Genomic DNA, 8,972 nt, shown 5'->3' on the forward strand with positions numbered 1-8,972 from the left:
TTCAGAATCCATGATAAGTCAATATCTTGCTCATCCAATTCTGACCTCAAGCATGTCCTCGAGTTTAATTGGTCATCATTGCCAGCCATGCCTTTTGCTTTCACTCAGAAATTGCTCCTGTAAATCTATCTGCCTCTCTCTTTCTCTTTTCTTCTTTAAGGCAATTCTTAAAAAAACTACCTCTTTGATCAAACTTTATGCCATCTGCCCTAATATCGCCTCATATGGCTACGTTCAGATTTTGTTTTGTAATGTTCCAGTAAAGCAGTACAGAATGTTTAATCCCATTGAAAGGTGCTAAATAAATACAATAAGGAGTCTGTTTAGAACCACAGAATCCCTACAGGGCAGAAAGAGGTCACTTGGCTCATCAAGTCTACACTGAGTTTCCGAAAGATTACTTAATTAATTAATTGTAATTACCCAGGCCCTCACCCTGCCCTGTTCCCATGCCCCTGTGCATTTACCATGGTTAATCCACATAACCTTCATATCTTGTGACATTAAAGGGCAATTTAACATGGCCAATTCACTGAACTTGCACAACTTTGGATAGTGGGAGGAAACTGGAGCACCGGAGGAAACCTATGCAGACGCGGGAAGAATGTGCAAGCTTCACACAGACAGCCATCCAAGGCTGGAATTGAACCCAGGTCCCTGAGGTAGTAATACTAACAATGTGCCAGTGTGCCATCCATAAGCAAAACGATGGCAATCTGAAATAGAAAATGTTATAAACATTTAACAGGTCAGTTCTGATTCATTTGCCAGAATGGGACGTTGGCTGCTTTCCTGGGTTCTCTGCTTCCTGGCCACCTCCTCACTCTCGGGCCAGCCGCTACACCTGGGGAGTGAAGGTGCTTGTGTCCTAGAGGCAGACCGGAGATTTGAGTGCAGTCACTCCGGGATCAGCAGCGCTGAGTGTATCCGCCAGGGTTGCTGCTTTGAGCCCCGGAGCTCCAGCCCCCATTGCTGTTTTTACAGTCTGAGAAAGAGCCCAGTGTGCACAGATGATGGTCATTTCATCATTGTGATCTCCAAAAACCTGACCAGTCCTGCCCTCAACCTATCATCTCTGTATGTGAAAAATGGACAAGAGGCTGAGTGCAAGCCTAAATTAACCACTGGCCAACTTGTGACCTTCCACTTTCCAGTCACCTCTTGTGGCTCCAGCAAGCAGGAGGAAGATGGAACCTTAGTCTGTGAAACAGACAAGAGGATGATTCAGACTGGGAAGCTGGGCTCAATAACTCGGGACAGCGCCTTTGGCCTGCACGTCCAGTGCAAGTACACAGGGAGGCGAGAGACTGGCTTACAGATCAACGTCAGTTTACACAGTTTCTTCACCACCTCCTGCTTCTGAAGATGGGATTTTGAAACTGGAACTGCGAATAGCAAAAGGTGGTGATTACATATCATGGTATGTGGACAGTGACTACCCCATTTGGAGAATCCTACAGGAGGCAGTGTTTGTCGAGGTTCGTGTCCTGGGTGGCACTGACCCAACGATTGACCTGAGGCTGCATGACTGCTGGGCACCTCCTGTCCCAGTCCCAAACCATGAGGTGAATGGAGTCTGCTGCTGGATGGGTGTCCATACGAGGGTGATGACTATCAGACTGTCCTACATCCAGTCATGTTTTCTGGCCTGAAGTTCCCAGCCTATCACAAGCGGTTTGAACTGAAAATGTTTGTTTTCTTGGACAGAGAGTTGGAGCAGCCTCTCACTGGACAGGTTTACCTGCATTGCAGTGCTGGGGTCTGCTCATCCTCTGCTCAGGATGACTGTGCACCCAAATGTAGCCCAAAGAGACGCAGGAGTACCCATGACCATGAGGGAACATTAGTGAGTGCTCCTCGCCCCATCATTCTGGAAGATGAGGGTCTTCAATCAAAGAAACAGCATGAAGCAAGTGGTGCTGCTGAATCTCCTCGTTGGCTTCTGCGAGGAGTAGCCATTGGCTTCATGATGGTGTCCCTGTGCCTGCTGGCGGTGATGGCTACAGTGTACATGAAGAGACCAAAAGCTGTTGCTTCTCAATGCAGTGAAATTGAACAGTGTAGACCCTGAACAAAAATAAACCTGAGATGAACATACAAAAAAAATATATTTTTTAAATTAACAGGTCAGTCAGCACCTGTGGAGCAAATGGGCCAGTTAATGTGCAGGTAAAATACTTACATCTCAGCCGGAGAGAAATTATAGACAAATTACATTTTTCTCTCATGTCTTTCAGAACCTGTACCTCTGTAATTTTTTCCAGTGTAGAAGAGGAATTAAAGGTTACTTGTCTACTTTCTACACAAATGCTGACTAAATGTTTCCAACACTTTCTTTTTCTGTGTTCTGACTGGTTGCGTTTACTTGGGGGAAGTTAGAGGGTTAGAGTGGGAGGTACAGTAATCAACTGCAGGAAAAGTATTGCAACATGATCATTTCCTTCCAGGTGTGGCTGTGCACTAAGTACCCTGCTAAGTAATCAAAGACCAAACTAAAATAAAATACACCTACATTAACTTTCTCTTTGCTGCCTCCTTTATCCATCGATCATTTCTACCTTTGAACACAGCATACTGAAAAGGTTATCAAAGTCTGCATCAGAGCCAAAGAGAAATATAAACTGCTCCACAACATAGATTCCAATTGGCTGGGAAAAGCATTTTGTTAAGAAGTGTGGAGGCTTTTCTTTATTCAAGGAAGTCATGTTTATTTTTTTTTAATAGGTTATTGATGCAAAAGAAGGCGTGACTAACACACATAAAGGAATAAGTGGGAAGGATTTGAATAAAACTAGTTGCGATTTGTGACCTTTATTATCACAACATCACAGTTTTAGCAAAGTGCCAGACTGCGTTTGGTGATAAAAATGTATCAAGTATCACACAAAGGGGATTTGCCCTTTGACTCTATTGGGTAAATTCACACATCACACCATGAAGTGACACTTTACAGGGTTTCATCAGACTGTTCATGTGTCAGATTCTGCTGAATCTTCAAAAGTGCAGAATGGCTCTGTGGGATGAAATCTACTGGTCCTACATTTTGTCAACTTGTTAATAAAAATATGAGACATGTTTTCTCGAAATGAAGAACTTGTAGTTACTCAATTCTTATCTTTTTACATAACATTTTGAATCTTTCATAGAACCCTACAGTGCAGAAAGAGGCCCTTTGGCCCATCGAGTCTGCAGCAAACACAATCCCACTCAGGCCCTACCCCCATATCCCTATATATTATACCCACTAATCCCTGGACACTAAGGGGCAATTTCTTAGCATGGCCAATCAACCTAACCCGCACATTAAGGGTTATGGGGAGGGGGCGGGAATGTGGAACTGAGCCACGACAGATCAGCCATGATCTTATTGAATGGCGGGGCAGGCTCGAAGGGCTAGATGGCCTACTCCTGCTCCTATTTCTTATGTTTTTATGTAAACCGGAGTACCCGGAGGAAACCCACGCAGACACGAGGAGAATGTGCAAACTCCACGCAGACAGTGACCCAAGCCGGGAATCAAACCCAGGACCCTGGAGCTGTGAAGCAGCAGTGCTAACCACTGTGCTACTGTGCCGCCCTTTGGGTTCCCCTACGCTTCCAATATGACTCCAGTGGGACACTGACATTTTAGATTCCAAGGTAGTGAGGGACAGTACTGAAGACAGTTTTTACATTTTTGCAGAGGGATTTATTTGCAGAAATACACATTACAAGTATCCACCTCCCTGTCTCAACCACCACAGTTTCCATCTGCTCTTATTATAGGGATATAAATGAATCCCCAGTTAATACACACCACCTCTGGATTAAAATCCTGGAACTCCCTCTCGAACAGCACTGTGGGTATATCTGCACTACTTGGACTGCAGCAGTTCAAGATGTGGAGATGCCGGCATTGGGCTGGGGTGGTCACAGCCTGGTGTTGTGAGACTTCTTGCAGTTCAAGAAGGCAGCTTGCCAGCACATTCTGAAGGGTAATTAGGGCGGGGCAAAAATTCCTGGCCTAGTCAGTGATGCCCACGCCAATTTATCAAATACAATAAATATACAATTAACTTGGCAGTCTAAAAACAGAGACTCCAACATAGTGTTGTTACAAGCATTAATGCTGCTTTATCAAAGGTTAAGGTGCATGGCCTTAATTGCTTTTTGATTCACAAGTTGTTAGCACATAGGAGAACTCCATTGTAAATCTTGCTAGATTCATTAAGGTTAAAATGGAGACTTCTTTCTCTTAACTATATCTTTATTTAGAATAAAATCTAATCAACTAAGCCATAGTAATTCATTAGAAAATCCACTGTTAAGTGGTACAAGACTTTCGCAAGATTAGTTTGGACCTGTTTAAATAAGTTTAAAGCACTTTCGTAGTAAGAACTTACCTTGTAGAACCGTTTAAATCATTTAAAAGCATTTTTGCGGGCTTTTTGTATCTACCGCTTTAAGAATTCTAAGGGAATGGATAACAGGGAGTTGTGGGGGAGCAGGCTTTAAAACAGCGCCAGGTTTAAAAGGAGGCCTGGTGTAGACAGCGGGCAGCGTCGGAGCGGGCAGCGGAGTGAGAGGGAAGCAGAGTGAGCTACTAGGGCTTAGGAGCAAAAGGGCTGGGGAGAAGAAGGACCAGGTAAGTCCGTGTTGAAATTTTCAATATTACTACAGTGAATAATGGAGGGGCATGTGATGTGTGGTTTCTGTATGATGTGGGAACTGGTGGACTCCAGGGTCCTTCCCAGTGACCATGTCTGTAGTAAGTGCAGGTTGCTGGAGGAGCTCCAGCTCAAGGTAGATGAGCTGGCCTCTGAGCTACAGACACTGAGGCTCATCAGGGGGAGAGAGGGTGCCATTGACAATGGGGTGCAAGTGACATCCACCCCCCCAGACTGGCTAACTCTAAGGGTCAGGGACAAGAGGGGGCTGCTGAGAGGAGGAAGGAGGGTGGGGAGCGGAGGAAGGAGGGTGGGGAGCGGAGGAAGGAGAGTGGGGAGCGGATGCCTCAGCCTATCAATCTGCATAACAGGTTTGAGGTTCTTGCTTCCAGTCTGGATGAGAACGAGGGAGGTGAGGTTGGTGGGCAAACTGCACACAGTACAGCGATGCAGATGCAGGACATAGGCAAAGAGAAGGTGAAAAGGAACGTAGTAGTAATTGGGGATAGTGGGGTTAAGGGTATTGACACTGTCCTTTGTCACAATGACAAAGTGCACAGAAGGGTGTGTTGTCTGCCTGGTGCTCGGGTCCAGGATGTCGCATCTAGGCTGCAGAGGAACCTGGAATGGGAGGGTGAGAATCCGGTCGTTGTGGTACATGTGGGTGCCAACGACGTAGGCAAAATGCGAACTGAGGATCTGGGGAGGGAATATGAAAAGCTGGGAATGGAATTAAAAAGTAGAACCGACAAGGTGGTTATCTCTGGGCTACTGCCTGAACCGAGTGCAGACGGGCGTAGGGTTGATAGGATTAAGGAAGTGAATGGGTGGCTCAGGGATTGGTGTGGGAGGAATGGGTTTGAATTTATGGGGCATTGGCATCAGTATTGGGGTAGGTGGGACCTGTTCGGGTGGGATGGGGTTGGTCTGAACCATGCTGGGGCCAGAGTCTTGGCGAATTGTGTAAATAGGACTGTAGACAGGGCTTTAAACTAATTGGGGGGGGAGGGTGTGAGGGTAGGTGACATTACGGGGTCTAAAGTTAAGGAGAGGGTACAGGTAAGGGAAGAGGCCGAGGATGTCCCAATAATAAAGGGAGTAGGGGGCATGAGTATGGTTGGTGGCGTTCTGGCAAATAGGGTACAGGTGAAGGCTGGGATGAAGGCACTTTATCTGAATGCACGAAGCATTCGGAATAAAGTGGATGAGCTGGTGGCGCAGATCAGCACAAATGGATATGATCTGGTGGCCATTACAGAGACGTGGCTGCAAGGTGACAGGGACTGGGAGCTGAATGTCCAGGGGTATCAAGTGTTTAGGAAGGATAGGCGGGAGGAAAAAGGGGGGGGCATAGCTCTGCTGATTAAGGATAGCATCAGGGTGGTAACAAGGGATGATGTAGGAACCAAAGAGCAGAAAGTGGAATCGTTGTGGGTGGAGATTAGGAACAGTAAAGGGAGGAAGACGCTGGTGGGTGTCGTCTATAGGCCCCCGAATAATGGAAAGGCTGAATAAACTAGGCTTGTACTCGTTAGAGTTTAGAAGAGTGAAGGGAGATCTCATTGAGACATATAAGATGATGAGTGGGATGGATAGGATAGAGGTGGAGAGACTCTTCCCGCTCAGAAAGGACAGTAGGACTAGGGGGCACAGCCTCAGGATAAAGGGGGGGCGGTTTAGAACGGAGTTGAGGAGGAACTTCTTCACTCAAAGGGTGGTGAATCTCTGGAATTCTCTGCCGGTTGAGGTGGTGGAGGCTGCCTCGCTAAATATTTTTAAGATGCAGGTTGATAGGTTTTTGATAAGCAAGGGGATTAAGGGTTATGGGGAGAGGGCGGGAATGTGGAACTGAGCCACAACAGATTAGCCATGATCTTATTGAATGGCGGGGCAGGCTCGAAGGGCTAGATGGCCTACTCCTGCTCCTATTTCTTATGTTCTTATGTTCTTATGACCAAGCCTCAGAGCTGGGCATAAAGGCAAAATACTGCGGATGTTGGAATCTGATATAGACATAGAAAATGCTGAAAAAACTCAGCAGGTCTGACACATAAGAAATAAGAAATAGGAGCAGAAGTAGGCCATCTAGCCCCTCGAGCCTGCCCCGAGCCCCTCAAGCCTCGAGATGACAGCATCTGTGGAGAGAGAATAGAGCCAATGTCCTTTCATCAGAGTTGATCTGTGCAATCTGTTGCACAGAGACACTTAGTTCAATATTAACCCTCGCATTTAGTGAGAATGGTTTGTGAGAGGAGTTAAGATTCGGCCCAGTCCACATGCATGCCTGAGGCTGCACCAATCCCACTTGACAATATTTTAACATCATTGACTCTAGAATCAGCTGAGTTTGCCTTTGCAGGCAAGCGAGGATATAATTTAAATGTAAAAAGGCACAGAAATGCAAATGATCTCATAGCAAGGCAAAATCTTTCTGAGGATCTGTGAGTTGGAGGGGGAGAGGAGGCTCCACCAGATTTCGAAGCAGCCTAGGAGATCTAGTGAAGTACAAGAGAGTGGCAGCAAGGGACTTGTGGAGGCGGGGAATGGAATCTGTGGGAAAGCTGGAGGAGTGCAACAGCCCAGTGAAGAGAAAGAAAAAAATTCTCAACTTCTCTTGCTTTGCTCTCCCTTTGTCTTTCCATAGCGCCATTTGGAAAGGAAAAATTGCAGCTCCACCTCCCTTCTCTACCTCCAAAATATCCTCTAGTGCATACCTCATGTTGGCTCTATTGATCTGAGATGGCAGCTAATTTCCACCTCAAATCATGCCTCTCATTGAGCTTGGGTGTGACTTAAATGTTTGGGTGATTATTCAAATGAATCTGGGCCAGGTCAGCCAGGCCTCCACATCCTCAGGTTCACCATGTACATTATATCTGCAGCTTCAACACCCACTACTATTAAAAAATTGTATGTAACAATTAAGATCACCTCCTCTTGACAATTTTATTTCTTGCCTTACTGCTGTCCTGTACCAAAGGAGTGTGCAAAAAGATCAACTCACTTTTCACCTATCTTCAATTTACCAGTCATCCAAGGCCTGGGTGCTTCATTGTCCATAGACCCAACTTCCTGTCTTCACACTTCTCAAAGGAGTTGAAGTTATGTTTTTGTGATCAGGTGTCTTTGTCTCCTCCCCTGGTGTAGATATATTTCCCCCAGTAACGTGAATGTGAATTATCTCAAGTTTGGCTGCCTCTTGGAGGGAGGAACACCATAGGACAAGGCCTCAATCAGGAACAGATAAGTTTAAGGTTGGTGTTAGGGGAAGGGTAATGAGACGAGGAAGGATAGGGGGAGGAAAATGAGACAAAGAAAGCTAATAGCAGGGTGGGTGTGGGTAGGATCAGTGGTCAGTGTGGGGGGGGGGTGGGTACCCAAGCTGATGGAGATCAGGTGGCATGGTGACACAGTAGTTAGCATTGCTGCCTCATGGTACGAAAAACCCAGGTTCAATTCCAGCCTCAGGTGACTGTCTGTGTGGAGTTTGCACATTCTCCCGTGTCTGCATGTGTTTCCTCTGGGTGCTCCAGTTTCCTCCCATACTCCAAAGATGAGTGGGCTAGCTGGATTGGCCATGCTAAATTGACCCTTAGTGTCAGGGGGATTAAGAGGGTAAATATGCAATGTTACAGAGATAGGGCCTAGATGGGATTGTTATTATGCTGGCTTGATGGGCTGAATGGCCTCCTTCTGCACTGTAGGGATTCTATGAAGATCACAGCAGGTTTATAGAGACTGATGGGGTGTGGTTAGTGATCATGGGAAGGGATAATCAGGGTAGGTGAGAAAATTGGAGTTCATGGAACTTGAATCAAATATAGGGTTAGCTGGTTGGTCCTGGAAGAAATGTTTTTAATCTTCCTGGCCCAAAATATAGCTGAGCTATAAGTGGATCCATCCCTTCCACATCCTTTTAGCTGTTGGATTTCCTAATGCTCAAGGTAACCCAACTGAATTAACAACAGGAAACTTGTTAGAATGGAGGTACACAACCTCCCTAAAAAGCTTCAGTAACTTCTGCCTCTTGACAGTGGACTGGTGGCCCTCATCTCACTTCCATTAAACTGGAAGTAAGCAGGTTTGGCTTTGAAATTTCCAATTAATACATCCCACCTGACTCTAACCCACACTCCTTTGGAAGTTACAATCACACTCGAGGTGCATCAAAGTGTGAACCTTCATCTTAAAATTAATTTCTTCACAGCATGTAGTTGATTAACATTATATTTGACCTGTGTGAATGTTATTGGAGCTGTGACACAAGGAATTCTCATAACCAACATTGGTACGTGATTCATTCAACCACAACAAGTTCTGAATCAA

General features: G+C 45.8%; 1 pseudogene; it reads left to right on the plus strand.

Annotated features, from left to right (window-relative positions):
- The first annotated feature begins 772 nt into the window (after positions 1 to 772).
- Positions 773 to 2,071, plus strand: LOC145354093 (zona pellucida sperm-binding protein 4-like; annotated as a pseudogene).
- The last annotated feature ends 6,901 nt before the right edge of the window (positions 2,072 to 8,972 follow it).

Source organism: Carcharhinus amblyrhynchos, chromosome 16 (assembly GCF_965287045.1).
Source record: "Carcharhinus amblyrhynchos chromosome 16, sCarAmb.v2.hapA, whole genome shotgun sequence".
Classification (NCBI taxonomy): Eukaryota; Metazoa; Chordata; class Chondrichthyes; order Carcharhiniformes; family Carcharhinidae; genus Carcharhinus; species Carcharhinus amblyrhynchos.